The sequence below is a fragment of the Chiloscyllium punctatum genome, chromosome 24, assembly GCF_047496795.1.
Source record: "Chiloscyllium punctatum isolate Juve2018m chromosome 24, sChiPun1.3, whole genome shotgun sequence".
NCBI classification, from domain to species: Eukaryota; Metazoa; Chordata; class Chondrichthyes; order Orectolobiformes; family Hemiscylliidae; genus Chiloscyllium; species Chiloscyllium punctatum.
Genome location: NC_092762.1, coordinates 57,034,845 through 57,053,300, shown reverse-complemented (window position 1 = coordinate 57,053,300; position 18,456 = coordinate 57,034,845). Strand labels below are relative to the sequence as shown.

General features: G+C 39.7%; 1 pseudogene; it reads right to left on the bottom strand.

Annotated features, from left to right (window-relative positions):
- Window positions 1-17,949, bottom strand: part of LOC140494564 (beta-1,3-galactosyl-O-glycosyl-glycoprotein beta-1,6-N-acetylglucosaminyltransferase 3-like) — a 90,780-nt pseudogene extending 72,831 nt beyond the window's left edge.
- Window positions 17,950-18,456: the final 507 nt, after the last annotated feature.

Sequence of the window (18,456 nt, the reverse complement as noted above, 5' to 3'; positions counted from 1 at the left end):
AGAGAACACAAGATGATATTAATTGGTTAAGTGCATGGGCAAAGAGAGTGTAATGTGGGAAAGAATGAAATCATCCATCTTTGCAAAAAGAATAGAAAAACATATTTTCTAAAATGGTGAGAGGTCTCAGAGCCTAGAGGTTCAGAGAGATCTTGCTGTCCTTGTGCATGAAACAGAAAATATTATTTGTAGGGACAGAAAGTAAAATGAAAGGTGACCAGGGTAGGTAGGAATGCTGATTTAAGGTTACAATCAGATCAGCCACAATCTTATTGAATGATGGAGCAGGTTTGAGGGCCTGAATGGCCTACTCTGCTCCTAATTCATGCCAGTGTGTAGATTATGTGGTCATTATTACATTCCTGTTAATGAGACCTTGCTGTGAATAAATTATTGCTATCTTTACTAAATTATGACAGGAACTACACTTGAAAATAACCTAATTGCTGCAAATTGTTATCTTAAGACATTTAATATAGATGAAAGAATCATGTAGCATCGAAGGAGACCTTTTGCCTATTGTGCCTCTGTCAGCTTGTTCAAAGAGCTATCCAGTTAGTTCCATTCTCCTGTTCTTCTCAGTAGTCCTGTATTTTTACACTTTAAATAAATATCCATATTTGTTTTGAAAATCTCTATTGAGCCCATTTCCATTGCACTTTCATGCACACAAACAAATGAACAAGGAACATTTGACACTTCAAGCCTGCTCCACCATCCATTTGATTTTAATCTCAACTCTACGTTACTGCATATTCCCAATAATCTTTCAGTTTTTTGGTAATCAAGATTCTATCTATCTTTGCCTTCAAAATATTTATAGATTCTGCATCCATTGCCTTTTGAGGAAGAGAATTCCAAAGACCCACAACTCTCTGTGAGAAGAATTAGAATCCTAATCTTAGTTTATAAATAAGCATGCATTCATGTAAAACTATGACCCTTTGTTTTAGATTCTCCCACACCCACCCAATCAAGTGCCCTCTGAATCTTATATGTTTCAATTAAATCATCATGGACACTTCTAAACTCCAGAGGATACAGGCCTAGCCTTTCTTTCTGAGGCAATCCACTCATTCCACGTAAAGAAAAGGTCATCCTAATCCCAAAGGACCATTGGGTTGCTCTCTCATTAGACAGAGATGACTGATGGGGGTGGCGGTAGTGATTGAAACTAAGGGTCACCAAATCTTAGACTAGCACAGTGGATGAAAAGTTTATGAATACCTTAATGAGGGTGAGAATTGAACCCATGATGTTGGCATCACACCACATCACAAACCAGCCACCCTAGCTAACCAACTCCTCTCAGCCCAGGTTTTGTTGAGTAAACTTTCTCAGATTTGCTTCCAAAGCATTAACATCCTTCCACAGGTATGATGAACAGTATTGTACATAGTACTCCAAATATTATCTCACCACTGTCCTAGAGAAGCTCTCTACTCTTGTATCAGTTCCCTCACGATAACAAATAAGAGTCTGTTAGCTTTCCTGATTACTTGCTGTGCTAACCTTTTGTAAATCATGTACGAGGACACACAGGTCCTTCTGCATCTCAGAGATCTGCAACCTCTCATCGTTTAGATAATATGCTTTTGTACTTTTTCACCCAAATGGACAATTTCAGACTTTCCCACATTATACTCCTAAGATCCTTGCCCTCTCACTGACTCTACCTCTTATTTAGCCTATCAAAATTCCTTTGGCTCTTTATATCCTCTTCACAGCTAACTTGCCTGCCTACCTTTTTGCCGTCAGGATACTTAGCTGCCTTACCTTCAACCCTTTAAAACTATTTAAAAAATTGCAAAAAGCTGAGGCCACAGCATGCCACTCACGGCAGCCTGTCAGCCTTAAACAGACCCATTAATTCCTACTCCTTGCTTCCTTTCTGCAATGCATTCCCAGATCATAACTCTCAGTTTGCAAATAATTCTTGTTACCTGCTGAGGGCTTTTTAAAAATCAATTATCATAAATCTGCATTCTTCAATTCTCTATTTTATTATTGCAGAAATAGTTAATACGTATCTACTCTGTCAAACCCCCCCATATTTAAAAAGCTGCATTAATTCTCCCCTTAACATTCTTTGCTCTCAGAGAAAAATCACATTTTCGCTATTCTCCTCACTTAATTAGATTTTGTCACATTGTACAATGCAATATTACTTTAATCTTCCAAATCCTGTTCCTCTGCCAGTGAGAAGAACAAGGGGCAGCAAATGTAAAAAAACCCCTCCATCTGAAAGATCACTTCCACAACTCATACAACCTTGATTTGGTTCCTTCACTGTCTCTGGGTCAAAACCTTGGAACTCCTTCCCTAAAAGCACAATGGATGTAACAACCTCTCCTCACTGCCCCATGGATTGTAGCTGTTTTAAAAAGAGGCTCGCTACCATAATCCCATGGGTAATTAGGAGCAGGCGATAAATGCTAGCTAATAACATAGAAATATCTTTATAAAAAAAATTAAAACCCCCACACCACAGTTGAGAGCAGCACGGTGGCTCAGTTGTTTGCACTTTTGCCTCACAGTGCCAGGGACCGGGCACCCTCAGGTGACTGTGTGGAGTTTGCACATTCCCCCCATGTCTGCTAGTTTCCTCCCATTGTTCAAAAGATGTATAGGTTAGGTGGTATGCCCATGCTAAATTGCCCATAGTGTCTAGAGATGTGTGGGTAGGATGGGATAGTCATGGGAAGTGCAGGGTTACAGGGATGGTTTGGGGGTGGGTCTGGCTGGGATGCCTTTTAGAGGGTTGGTGTGGGCTGAATGGCCTACTTCCCTACTGTAGGGATTCCACAATTATACATACCATTCAGAATCAAAATTAAATATTTATACTTATACAGTTGCCTCTACTATCAAAAAAACTCAAGGTTTTTCAGTTAAGTCGACAAGTTTGGAGGTAGCACATACTATTTCAGTCTTTACCATGGTCACTTTCAAGTATTTCCCATATAAATAGCTACAAACAAGTGCAAAACCTTCCATATGTAAACATAACAAGTCTCCCAAACAGTCATGAGATGAACGTCTAATTCAGCTATTTTTAAAAATATGGGTTGAGGAAGGATTGGAAGGACAGTCCTGCCTTTCTTTCAATTTGCAGCAAATCTACCTGAAGAAATGTGCAGATCCTAGTTTAAAGTCTCAGTTAAAGGTTAGAACATGGGACAATTTGCTATCTCAGTATACCAAAGTTTCAGACCAGATTATGGGTGCAATTAGGTTTGAGATTTGAACAATCTCCGAACAAAGAGAAGCGATGTTTCCACCTCAGTCAACTGCATCTTTAAAAAATGAATTGTACACTGCATCTAAGTTAGTATAAATCAGAATAGTGTCCTAGGCCCAACCACTTTCAGCTGCTTCATTAATGACTTTCCCTCCATCACAAGGTTAGAGGTGAGAATGTTCGCTAATGATTGCAAATTTTAGCATCATTCGTGACTCTTCAGATACTGAAGCAGTCCATGTTCAAATGCAAAAAGATCTGAACAATATCCAGACTTGGGCTAACAATTGGTAAGTAACATTCATGCCACACAAATGCTAGACAGTGACCATCTCCAATGAGAGACAACCTAACTATAATCTATTGACATTCAATGGTGTTATTGTCACTCCGTCCCCCACTATCAACATCCTGGGGTTACCATTGACCAGAAACTCAACTGGACTCACCATATTAACACAGTGGCTACAAGAGAAGGTCAGAGGCTAGGAATATTGTAGTGAGAAACTCACTTTCTGACTCCCCAAAGCCTGGCCACCATCTACAGGGCACAAGTCAGGAGCATGATGGAATACTCTCCATTTGCCTGGATGGGTACAGTCAACACCTTTGCAGCATCCAGGACAAAATAACCCACTTGACTGGCACAACACCAACAAGCATCCACTCCCTCCACCACCAAAGCTCAGTAGCAGCAGTGTGCACTATGAGATGCACTGCAGAAATTCACTGCACCATCCAAACCCATGTCCATTTACATCTTAGAAGGACAAGGATGCAGGTACATGGTAACACCATGATTTGTAAGCTCCCCTCTGGGCAACTCATGTTCCTGATTTAGAAATATATTATTGTTCTTTCAGTGTTGCTGGGTCAAAATCCTGGAATTCCCTCCATAAGGGCATCATGGATCAACCTACATCAGGTGGACTTTTTTTGAGCAGAACTCAGTTTGCACCCATAACAAGACATTCACAGTTTCTGAGCAGCTCAAGAACACAGCTCACAAGGGCAATCAGGAACAAGCAATAAATGCTGGCCAACCAATGACCACCCATATCCCACAAATGAATAAAAATAAAAGCTGGTTGAATGGTTGGTTTGCCATTTAGACTAATACCAACAATGTGGTTCAATTCTCACATCTGTGGTCACTAGGAAAACCTTGTCTTCTCAATCTCACATGAGGTGTGGTCTCCCTAAGGTTAAACTCACCATTAGTTGTCTCCTTCTATGAGAGAGAGCGGCTGTGTAGTTTCCTGGGACTATTTTCCTTTTACACAGGATTATTCTCATGGTCACACAGATTATTTTGATTTCACTCCTGCATTAAGAAAATAACTGGAATAGGAATGTGATTATAGTAGGGATTTATCTTCTTCAGGACTCTCCTCCAAACTACAGCTCTACAACCTCTGTCACAGATAGGACAGGGAGATAGGTCGTGAATGCACCAACTGGAAGGGGGATTGAATCTCCTTATGTTGGCACCGATCGCCTGTCTAGCTTATGGGCACGTTCCTCTATTGATGTGAGATGATCTAATGTTCAGTTGATGGATTTATAACAATGTGATGCGAACAAGTGATTTTCAGAATGTGGGATCTCATCCCGTGCACTACTGTAAGTGTAGCGTGACTCGACAACAATACACTGCTGGGCAGCCAGTGGGCTTACGTAAATGTGGAGATATATTTACCCTTGACACAAGGAATATCAAATGCACGAACAAAAATAGTACCACTTCCACATGATCCCAAGGTACTGTATAGTCTGACTGTGCATGTGCTGGAAATAGATATTGGCAAAAAAGCAATTTACGTCTCTTCTTTGATCCAAATAATCCATGAAGATTATTTGCAAAAAAATCAGATACTCTATCTATAAACTGAAATCAGAACAGAGGAGGAACCAGTTTTAAACTGAAATATAATGTATCCACCAGGTGTATGTGAGACTTAGTACTCATCCAATTTTGGAATTCATTTTCTAAATGACCTGTCTTTTTTTTGAGCAGAACTCAGTTTGCACCCATAACAAGACATTCACAGTTTCTGAGCAGCAAAGAAAATATCAAAAACTCAGCCTCCTCTGTCGAGGTTCTTTTCTGAAAAGACCTACAATCTCAATGCATTGCTAGGCCAGGGATAGCATTCCCTTTTACGTGGATTACAATATTTTCCATTGAGAGACAGCAGTGAGTTTGGGAAATACTGCAGGGGCTGCAAAGAAATCATCACTAACACTCCTCTAATTTTTCTCATTTTTTCAAGAATGACACCCTCTCTACTAAATAGTCACCCTTACTCATTTTCATGAAGGCAACTTTTAAATAAAGAGTTTGTACCTACATTAGGGTAAAGTACTAATGAAGCACATTATAAAATATAGCCCTAGTTATAATGTACAAACTGCACAGCCTATATGCTGTCCCATGAACTACAATGAGATAAATGACCAGATAATCTGTTTCAATAAAGTTGAAAGGATAAAGATTGGGCATGATATTGGGGAGAACTCTTCTTCAAATAGTGTGGTAGGCTTGTATACTATCCATCCAGTTGAGGTCTCGGTTGAACATCTTATCCGAAAAGCAGTGCCTCTGACAGTGTAGCACTCCAACGGCATTGCACTGAAGTGTTAACCTGGATTATGAACTGAAGACTTTGTAATGGGACTGGGACTTCAACTTGCAACTGCATGACTCACAGGTGAGAGCGTTAGTATTGAACTAAAGCTGAAAGAGACTTTTACAGTGTAAGTATCTTTATCTGCAAACTCTCTTGTGAGTAATGAAAGTTGGTAGATAACTGAACCTTTAAAGTTTTGGTACAGCACTGTCCCGGCATGGGAATGAATAAAACTAACTGTTTTAAATTAACTTATGGGACATGGGTGCCACGGACTGGCTAGCATTTATTGCACATCTCTAGTTGTCCTTGAGAAGGTGGTGAGGAGCTGTCTTCTTGATTCGCTGTGGTCCATCTTCTGTGGGTTTACCCATAATGCCATTAGGGAGGAAATTACAGGATTTTGACCAAGTGACAGTGAAGGAATAATGATATATTTCCAAATTAGGATGGTGCATGGCTTGGAGAGAAACTTGCAAGTGGTGGTGTTCTCATATCTGTTGTCCCTGTCCTTCTGGATGGAAGTGGTCATTGGTTTGGATCTTTGGTGAATTTCTGCAGTGCATCTTGTGGATAGTACACACTGTTGCTGCTGAGCATCGGTGATGGAGGGAGTGGATGCTTGTGAATCTTGTAAAATTCAACAGGGCTGCTTTGTCCTGAATGCTTTCAAGCTTATTGCGTGTTGTTGGAGATGTACCCATTCAGATAAGTGGGGAGTATTGCTGACTTGTGCCTTGTAGATGGAGGACAGGCTTTGGGGAGTCAGAAGTTGCATTACTTATGGAGTCATAGAAATGTACAGTACGGAAACAGACTCTTCGGTCCAACTCATCCATGCCGATCAGATAGCCTAACCAAATCTAGTCCCATTGGCCAGCACTTGGCCCATATCCCTCTAAACCCTTCCTACTCGTATACCTATCCAGATGCCTTTTAAATGTTGTAATTGTACCAGCTTCCATCATTTCCTCTTGCAGATCATTCTGTACATGCACCACCCTCTGTGTGAAAATGTTGCCGCTTAGGTCCCTTTTATATCTTCCCCTCTCACCCTAAACCTATGTGTTTGAGTTCTGGACTCCCCCACCCCAGGGAAAAGACCTTGTCTATTTACCCTATCCATGCCCCTCATAATTTTATAAACCTCTATAAGGTCACACCTCAGCCTCCGATACTCCAGGAAAAACAGCACTGGTCACAGGCCTCCAGTCTGAAAAGCAACCCTCCACCACCATCCCCTGTCTTCTACCTTTGAACCAGTTCAGTATCCAAATGACTAGTTCTCCGTGTATTCCATGAGATTTAACTTTACTAACCAGTCTCCCACAAGGAACCTTGTCAAATACCTTACGGAAAGCCATATAGATCACGTCTACCATTCTGCCCTCATCAATGTTCTTTGTTACTTCTTCAAAAAACTCAATCAAGTTCATCAGACATGATTTCCCATGCACAAATCCATGCTGACTATCCCTAATCGGTCCTTGCCTTTCCAAATACATGTAAATCCTGTCCCTCAGGATTCCCTTCAACAACTTGCCCACCACCGATGTCAGGCTCTCCAGTCTATAATTACCTAGGTTTTCCTTAGCTCCTTTTTTAAACAGTGGCACTACGCAAGCCAACCTCTGTCACCTTACCTGTGACTATTGATGATCCAAATATCTCAGCAAGGGGCCAAGCAATCACTTCCCTAGCTTCCCATAGAGTTCTAGGGTACACCTGATCAGGTCCTGGGGATTTATCCACTTTTATGCATTTCAAGACATCCAGCACCTCCTCTTCTGTAATATGGACATTTTTCAAGATGTCACCATCTATATACCCACATTCTATATCTTCCATATCCTTCTCTACAGTAAACACAGATGCAAAATACTCATTTAGTATCTCCCCCATCTCTTGCGGCTCCATACATAGGCTGCCTTTCTGACCTTTGAGGGGCCCTTTTCTCTCCCTAGTTACCCTTTTGTCCTTAATGTATTTATAAAAACCCTTTTGGATTCTCCTTAACCCTATTTTTTAACACTTTCTCATGTCCCCTTTTTACCCTCCTGATTTCCCTCTTAAGTATACTCCTATTGCCTTTATACTCTTCTAAGAATTCACTCGTTCTCACCTGACATGTGCTTCCTTCTTTTTCTTAACCAAATCTTCAATTTCTCTAGTCATCCAGCATTCAGTACACCTACCAGCCTTTTGTTTCACCCTAACAGGAAAATACTGTCTCTGGACTCTTGTTATCTCATTTTTGACAGCTTCCCATTTTCCAGTTGTTCCTTTACCTGCGAACAACTGCCCCCAATCAACATTTGAAAGATCCTTGAATCATAGAATCCCGACAGTGTGGAAACAGGCCTTTCAGCCCAACAAATCCACATTGATCCTCCGAAGAGTATCCCATCCAGACCCATTCCCCCACCCTATTACTCTACATTTCCCCTGACTAATGCACCTAACCTACACATCCCTGAACACTATGGACAATTTTAGCATGGCCAATTCACCTTACCTGCACATCTTCAGACTGTGGGAGGAAACCGGAGCACCCAGAGGAAACCCACACAGACACGGGGAGAATGTGCAAACTCCACACAGACAGTCACCCGAGGCTGGAATCAAACCTGGGCCCCTGCCACTGTGAGGCAGCAGTGCTAACCACTGAGCCACCATATGCATGCCTAATACCCTCAAAATTAGCCTTTGTCCAATTTAGAACTTCAACTTTTAGATCTGGTCTATCCTTTTCCATCACTATTTTAAAACTAGTAGAATTATGGTTGCTACCCCTGAAGTGGTCTCCCACTGAAACCTCAGTCTCCTACCCTGCCTTATTTCCCAAGAGTAGGTCAAGTTTTGCACCTTCTCTGGTAAGTACATCCACATATTGAATCAGAAAGTTTTCTTGTACACACACTTAACAAATTTGTCTCCATCAAAAAGCTTAACACTATGGCAGTCCCAGTCTATGTTCAAAAGTTAAAATCTCCTGCCATAACCACTCTATTATTCTTAAAGATAACTGAAATCTGCTTACAAGTTTGTTTCACAATTTCCTGCTGAGTATTAGTGGGTCTGTAATACAATCCCAATAAGGTGATCATCACTTTCTTATTTCTCAGTTCCACCCAAATAACTTCCCTGGATGTATTCCCAGGAATATTCTCTCTAAGTACAGCAGTAAATGCTGCCCCTTATCAAAAATGCCACTCCCCCTCATCTATTTCTATCCTTCCTATAGCATTTGTATCAGGGGACAATAAGCTGCCTGTCCTGCCCATCCCTGAGCCATATTTTTGTAATTGCTATGACATCTCAGTACCATATTCATAACCAAGCCCAGAGTTCATCTGCCTTCCCTGTTTGGCCTCTTGCATTGTAGTAACTGCAGTTTAATTTCTCAGTCTTACCTTATTCTCTGCTTTGTTCCTGCCTGCCCTAACTGTTTGACTCATTCCCTTTGCCAACTGTACCAGTCTCAAATTGATCAATTTTCTCACTATTTCCCTGGGTCCCACACCCCCACCTTACTAGTTTAAATCCTCCCAAGCAGTTCTAGACAGATAGAGAGGAAGAGAGAGCGCAAGAAAGAACATTAGATTGTAGTTGACTCAGGGCACCAAAAAGCCTTTGGGCCAGTCTTTCATCTTGGACAGTGCAATTCAGCACATGCACCAGGTGGCATTGGGAGGTCACTCCAGAGACCACTGTTTACATGTAACTCAATCCAATAGCCAGAATTTTAATTGTACATCATGAGAGGAACATAACCCTATTGTAGGGGATAAATACATTTTATGATGAGATGATATCTAACTAATGCCAAAGAGTCCCAGGAATTTGAAAGGTCCAGTTCCCATGTTAGTGAGCCTGCCACTCACCTCATCAGGCTTATTATCAACTAACATTCCAAATGAAATCTCTTTCACATTGCAGCCAAACCTGGCTATCTCCTGACACTGAGGTATATCAGCAGTGAATACAAAAGATCAATGTGTTCTTCTAAAGATTTAGAAGATTATGAAAATTGTTAGAAACAATGGTCAAACCCATTGTAAGAATAATTGATAATATCTTAGTCAGGTTAATCAAAAGTCCACAGTATTAGCTTGCCTTGTTTCACAAATAGATATCAGATGCTGTTGGATTCTAGTGATGAAATGATAGTTGAATATGCTATATACAATGTAGAACTGCAAGGTGCCTTCACGAGACCTATGACTCATGGAAATTTCCAGCTAGACTTTAATTCTTCTGTTATAAGAAGGTCACTACTACATAACCTCACCTCCCCCTCCCTTAAAGACTTGGTGGTTGCAAAAAAGCAGAATGCCCAACAATAATCACTACCAGTGAGACTGGATCAGAATATATATGTGATTTGTAATCCTATTCATGTCTATCAGTTTAGAAATAAAAAAACTGATAATGGTATCAGTTCCAAGCATATTGCATGTATGGCCTAACCTAAAAAGCACATCACAAATTAGAAATTAGCATGTTTATCATAGGGCCATAATGGCGACAGAAGGAGGTTATTTGGCCCATCAAGTCCGTGCCAGTTCTTAGTACAGAAATCAAGTCATTGTCATTTGCCTGCTCTATCCCCATAGCACTACAAGTTTATTTCTCCCAATCCTTCATCCAATTCCTTTTGAAATCATTGATGATCTCCATTTTCACCGTCCATGTGCAGCAAGTTCTGGGACCTTATCACTCACTGCATACAAATGTTCTTTGTCATATTTTCCCAGCATTTCTTGCTCAAATTTCAGTCTCCTATGCCTTTGAAGATTAACTGGCAGGGACAGCTTTTAGAGTCATAGAGATGTACAGCATGGAAACACACCCTTCAGTCAAACCCGTACATGCCAACCAGATATCCCAACCCAATCTAGTACCACCTGCCCGCACCCGGCCCATATCCCTCCAAACTCTTCCTATTCATATACACATCCAAATGCCTCTTAAATGTTGCAATTGAACCTGCCTCCACCACTTCCTCTGGCAGCTCATTCCATATATGTACTACCCTCTGCGTGAAAAAGTTGCCCCTTAGGTCTCTTTTATATCTTTCCCCTCTCACCCTAAACTATTTAAACTCATCATCATGTTGTACACTTCCATCAAATCTACGCTCAGCTTTCTTTGTTTCAAGGAGAATATGAATGAAAGCCAAGCAAATTTATACAATATTACATCTTACAATAATTCAATGGAAGAATCAAGCTGAAATAGGTTAGTCATTCTGTCAAGATAGTAGACAAAGTAATACCAGGTGATCCAGTGACATGGTCACCAATATCACCTCATCCTCTAAATGCTGATCAATTTTTGTGTGAAGAATTTTTGCTATTTATCCAAAATTTGCCTTTTGTGAGTTTACCTGTTTCTCCTCTTATTCTATTGTTTGAAGTACTGTTCCAGGTTTACCTTTTTACTATCAGTTATTGTCTATTTATCTCTACAACACATCCTTTCGGTTCTTCCAAGTCCCTAGCATCATCCAAATTTTCAGGTAAGATCACACAGAGATGGGAGATACCCTATTTGAGAGAAGGACCAGTCTGAATACTGCAGCACTAGCCTGCTCCAACTGCATGGATGTTGTGACTTGAATAACCAGTTTGGATGAAACCTGCCAACCAAAATAGCAATTTAGAACAGGCAACTCAGCTTCAGGATGCATCATAAATAAATCTCAGCTGCTATTCTGTTTGGAATAGTAAGTTCTAGTACAGCTTATGACAGAATATTCAAAAAGAGAAAAATGTTTGGGGGTAATATTCATTTTTAGAAGCAAAAGGGATTTAATTTGAGAGTTGGAAGTAAAAGGGGTTGCATTGATTTGTGTGTGCTCAGATCATGTAATAACTGGGGGTAAGGGGGAATAGTTATAGTATGTCTTGTATTTCCAGGTATGTAGATCAGCTGTAGTTATTATGAAAAGAAAATACAATTTGGGACACAGTAGAAACATTCAGCAACTAAACCTGTCTCTTAGATCAAACAATTGTTAATCCCATTAAAAAAAACCTGACATAGAGTTTGCAGCACAAAGTGAGGAAATCAGGAATTAGAGACATATGTGATATATGCTTCTGGTCAAAATATGGTACATTCTCTGAACTAACTATGTTATTGCAGTAGAACATGTTGCCAACTATCTAATGCCTGGTCATGTTAATGAGAAAGTTTGTCACTTCTTGATTTATGACTGAACTATTGTGGAGCAATGAGACACATTGGATTCTGTTAAAGGGAACAATAAATTGCACCAGGAACGTGTCATTAAGAAAAATGATAAACATCTCAAACTTGTTACTGGGGAAAAAATATTCACTTTTGGAAGCTTTTGTTGGGAACAATGATTCGCCTCTGGAGCCTGTCATTAAGAACAATGATACATATCTGGGTGCCTCTGAAATGCCCACCTTCTTCCTCAACTGAAGATTTCCCAGCACTGTTGACTGGCCCTCAGCGCAGTTTGACGCATCTCCCATACTTTGGCTCTCACTCCCACTCTTGTGAGATAGGGTTCCCTTTGTCCTTTCCTATCATCTCACCAGCATCCATATCCAGAGGATCATTAGCTGCCATTTCCACCACCTCCTGTGGATGCCACCACCAGACACACATTTCCCTTCTCTCTCTTGTCAGACTTCTTTTGGGAACATTCCTCTAAGACAGCCAGGTCTCCTCCTCTTTCCCTCCCAACAACCCCCACACCCCTATCCGGAGAAGGTGTAACATCTGTTTGTTTACTTCCTCCCTGCTCAGTATACAAGGGCCCAAACACACTTTCCAGGTGGAGCAGTGCTTTACTTGCACTTCACTCAATCTCATCTATTGCATTGCTGCTCAAAATGTGGTTGTCTCTACTTTTGGGAAACAAAGTGTAGACTGGGTGACCATTACGCAGAACACCTACGCTATTTCTGTAGAGAAAGATCCTGAGCTTCCGGTTGCTTGCTACTTCAACACACCATCTTGTTCCCTGGTCAACATCTCTGCCTCAGGCTTGCTGCAGTGCTCCAGTAAAGCTCAGTGCAAGTTGGAAGAACAGCACCTAAATTTTCACTTGGGAATGCTACACCTTTTGGACTCAATATTGAGTTCCACAATTTTCAGGCATAAGCTCTCCCATGTTCTTACCTCAGCCTCCACAAACCAGGCCTTGTTATCACATAGTCTGCTACTGGACACAACCCATTGTTAGCCACTAACAATCTTCATTAACAACTATTCTCCCTCCTAGCCTTATTGTTATCCATTTCTTTGTCTGTCCAACTGTTCTTCTTTCTCTTTGAGCTCTATCTCCATCTATTGTTTACTCCTTTACCCTTCTCCTCACCCTATTTTCTGCATAAAAAACATTTTCCTTACTAACGTCAGTTCTGAGGAAGGGTCACCGAACCCAAAACATTAACTCTGATTTCTCTCTGCAGATACTGCCAAACCTGTTGAGCTTGTCCAGCAATTTCTGTTTTTGTTTCTGGTTTCCAACTTCCACAGTTATTTTGGTTTTTATCTGGAGACCAGTTACTGGTCATATTTGAAATCCATCCGAGAGTCAGGGTGTTAGGTCTGAAACCTGCTCTTGTGATTAGTTGCAACTGGAGATTACATGGGATCTCTGGTGAAAACCTAGAGTCTATCATTGCGAATATGGTGCTGTATCAATACCTATTAATGGGAACTGAACTGTGAGATACATTCAGAAACCAAATTTTCATAACAGTTGGAGAAATCCAGAGTCTGTTTTATTTACTTTCATGGCCTGTAGGCAGAGTTGTTGTCCATCTCAAACAGCCTTAGATTTGAATGGTTTGCTGGGACATTTCAGTCAACTGCATTGCTGTGAGACTGGAGTCAAATGTAGGCCAGAGCAGCTATGATTGCTCATTTCCTTTCAGCTGGCATCAATGAACCAGCTGTCTTTTTATTACAATTGACTAGCTCTATGTTCCAGATGCATTAGTTGAATTTTAACTCCACCACCTGCTGTGGCGAAATTTGAACCCATGAACATTAGCCTATGCCTTTGGATTACTAGTCCAGTGACGTTACCCTGTTACAAAATTTGAATTGTACAGTGAGCATGTAATTGGCAAATGAATTTCAATGAAGAACAGCAATGTTTTTTGTTAGGAAGAATAAGCAAGTCACAACTGTTTTGATAATAAAAATTAAAATAAGGTAGGAGAAAATAAAATTAAATTATGCATAAATTATGAAAAGCAACAATGCAGTTTATATGGTTTGTTATACTGCAGGCCATTCAGTCCAACGGGTCTATACCACTCTTAACATGGCACTTTCTTTGTCATGTGCTTATATAGCTTCTCCTAAAATGTATCTGTGTTATTTGACCTTACTATTCCCTTGGTGGTGTGTTCCTATTTTTGCCATTCTTTGGGTAGTGAAGCTTATCCTGAATTTGATTTATTAGTGACTATCTCATATTTATGACCACTATTTTTGATCTCTTCAACAAGTGGAAATATTAAAAGAATGGAAGTATTCCTCGGATAAAGATCTCAGTCAGGTCATCATTCAATCTTTCTCTTGAAAACAATCTTGACCTGTTCAATCTTACCAGAGATTTACAATCTTTAAATTCTGCTATAAGTCTTCAGCATCAATTATTTACCTTCTCTAATATCTCTATACATGTATTATGATGTGGAGACAGAACAGGCCAAATACTCACGGTTTAACCAAAGTTGTACCATTGAAATCTATCAATCCAGATATGGACCTCAGTGCTTTGTTTTTGTCCTGATCTCATTAACTATGTTGTACCTTGTAGTGATTTATCTGTGTTCCGAGATGACTTTGTTTCTTGCTCCAACTTACAATCCCAGCAGTATATGGTCTCCTCATGGATCTCTCTTTGGCAGTAGCTGGGGTGTCTCAGTTACGCTTGGTGCCTTGGTACATTGCATGTCTGTGTCATCAGGAATAACCATGATGTTTATGTACTAAAATTGACCGATAATATTGATCAGCAAAGGTTGTGTATTACGAAATGGTTCTTGGGAAAAATACTAGTAGAACAACACCAACACCAATGTGTAGCAACACAGTAACAGTTAGCAACTGAGAAGAAGAGGGAAACAATGTCATTGTTGCAAAAAAAAAACCCTTAAAATCAATAACCTTTCAAACCTTATGCTTACATCCAAGAAGAATACCAATTTTCCTTTTGAATCAAACCTATTGAAAGAATGTTATATATTAAACAGAAACAGAAATTGCTGGAGAAACTCAGCAAGTCTGTCAGCATTTGTGGGAAGAAAGCAGTTAACATTTTGAATCTAGTTACTGTACTTGAACCGTTAACTCTGCTTTCTTTGCGCAGATGCTGCCAGACCTGCTGAGTTTCTCCAGTGTATTTTGTTTTTAATTTCAGATTCCCGGCACCACAGATTTTTTGCTTTATTTCATCTGTAAATATTAAATTAGGAATTAACTTTCTGAGCATTTCATTGCACTGTTTCATGGTGAGGATCTATTTTAAATAAAATATACATAACACTTACCTGAAGCTGAGAAAGCCTTGGATATGTAGCTTCTTCTGTTTAAAGTACTGAAGTGCTTGGCTCATCTGTTCCTGGGCCAGCTGAGGGCCCTCTTTAGGGACCCTATTGTTCCTTGAAGGCCACTTTTTAAAAAGATGCTCTTTCTCCAATTTACACCCATGTTTTAAGTCGCTGATAGAGGTCTTGCGTCCTTTTGTTTCCCAGCACTTTAGAAAGTTTGTGACTGGGTACTGAGGTCAAAGCTGTTATGATGCCAAAAAAGATTATGTTTGTACTTGATGTGTTTTCTTAACCATACATGTTAGTTTTCTGTAACGTGGTGTTCCACATGTTTACTCTTTTGTTTCCATTTCCTGCCTTTTACCACTTTCTGGATAGTAAAGTCATGCTCATTTCATGAGTAAAGTGATTCAGTATAGCAGGAAAGGAGAATCATTTTAATTAACCTTCAAAATGATCTTTTATTGTACCATTGGAATAAGCACAGATTAAGTCGGCTTGAATATTTTACAATATGAAAGTTGACCAATGTCTTTACCGGCAATGTCACCAATAGTGACAATGCCGAGTAGGTGTAATGAAGTAGCATTGCTACCAGTGAGGCATTGAGACCCACCCTGCAGTTATTTTAACATATATCTCTGGAAACAAGGTGGCTCGCTTAAAGAGGTTACTGCTGCCAGCATCTCTGGAGACAAATATACTAACAGGGGACTGACATTAACATTGTAACCAGAGAGACAGAGAGGAAGACAGGGAGAAAGCACCACTGTTCCTGGCAGAACACTTTAACCACCTGTACATGCCAGTGTTGTCATTTTTCTCAAGGCCTTCTGCAGTTTCTTTTCCCCACTAGCTGTTCCAGAAAGTACAGCAGCCAAAAGGTTAATTAGCAACTACAGCTATTTTTGTTTTTGGGCTGTGCAGACATTTTTCAGTCAGTGAGGCTTTAGCAGAACTAAAACGTCTGAAGTCTCTAAGGCTTGTTGTGGGCAGTCCTTATAAAAAACAAGTAGGTTTGCCAAGTTATGGAACTCAGTGAAATTTTAATCTAAGGTCTGTTGAGACAAACACATCATCCCACTGAAACAAACAGCATTTTGGACAGCCATAAATGTATATAATTGTTCATCTGCTGCCCTGATGTTGAATGACTTTATTATGGAAGACTTTGAGGATCAGTTGAACATATTGGCTCTGTGGTCCTCTAATTTACAGCTTGTTGTTATTAAGTGAATTCAGAAGTTGGAGGAAAGTTTTTGGAGAAGTCATTTTTTGACAATAAGCTTCTTTTCACTATCATCTGGATCATAACATGTTGAGCATTTTTTTGTAATGTGACAGATTTTTCGTACAAGCTTTTGGGGGTGTGGTAACTATGAGGGTATCATGTAGGGAATTTAAAAGATTTATGGTGTGGTGATGATGGGGATGAACCAAGTAATAGCAAATTTGACCTGAAAAGAATGCTACATTGCAAAATAACATTTTACAATCAGCTGTTTTCTTTTTTAAGTAACAATCTCTATTCTGTGGACTTTCAATGTCTAGATTCAACCCACTTGTGAATTTATATCACTTTGCCATTTTCAACATTAGAAGGAAGCAGAAGTGTCTAACAGTCAGCAAAATGATTGCAGCGACAGGGTAAAAATAACTTGAAGGAAAAACGATCAGTGCAGAATCATTTTGGAAGTTCAACATTGAGTGTTGGGCAGAGTAGGGGAGAGCACAAACTATATTTTAAATCAACTTGAATGAAAGAGCCTTGAATCATAAACTTTAAACTGGACAGAGAAAACAAAACTGTAAGAGGAATTCTAATATCTGACCACAACAGAAATTGAAACATTTCAGTATTGCTCATTTCAAAAGATGCAGGTTTATAAATTAATAATTAAAATTTAGAGCATTTGACAATTAATTTTGTTCAAAGTGATTAAGCCTCAATGACACCACGTTTGTCCAATTAGCTGGAAACAAACAGATCCTGTATATAATTTATATTGGAAGAGTTTCATCGTCTTTTCTCTGTTACAGGGCAATTAATTCCATCCTTCTTCTGGAATTTCAGTTGCAAGTTTCTTGAAAATGGTTGTTTCACAAAAACTGTTTACCAAACCAAGTTCGAGAAGTTTGACAAAAGGTGAAAGAATACACAGACTGAATATCGAAGTATATTTGTAACCAACACACGTTGTTTTAATGATCCTTTATTAAAAAAAGATCCAATTTATTCCCAAACTACTTTCCATTATCGCTCACCCTTTGATCTTGCTTTTTTTTATTGAGACATGTTTATGAAATATTTGTCTTGAAATAATTAGACCAATTAGACCAAAAACGTGCCCAAAATCATGCAAAGAAAATCACTTTCGCTTGTGTATGGCTGTAACTTCTCTGTGTCAGTTTCAGAAAATAAATTAACTTCACGTCAAGAAAACTGTTGGTTTACTTACTTTTCTTTAGATTAGTGTTTGTATTTAGTGTTCGGTCTGGAGAAATCTTGTGCCGTTTTAGAGTGAGTGTGTGATACAGTTATAGGAAGGGTATCCACATGGGCAGTCTATTGATAGAAAGAGGATCTATCTGCCCACATATGGCTAAAACCTCAAGACTGGCAACAATTCAAGATATCTGAATCAGCTGTTCAGTGCAAGCCACTCAAGGTCAGGGCCTCACAGCAGGTCTTTGTTCATTGACATGAATTTGCTCAACATATCATTTTTACCACTTTGTGGTTAAGAGTGTGTGTGGTGCATCAGAGAATTAGACAATGAAAGAGAAGAGACACCTTAGGAGAAATTTGAATAAAATTTGGAAAAAGGCTAAGGGTCATGATAAATCTATGTCCCTTTGCAGTGTGCAGCCCAGTGCCAAGCAACATGCTTGTATTCCTTAGCAGAAGCCCAGACTTGTGTGAGGCTACAGCACTTCTTAAAGATATATCTAAAGCTGCTCTAAATCTCTTAAAAGCAAGGTACATTCTGGTAGCAGCTGGTGGTCAATTTAGGTGGGAAGTGCCTCTGAATGACAA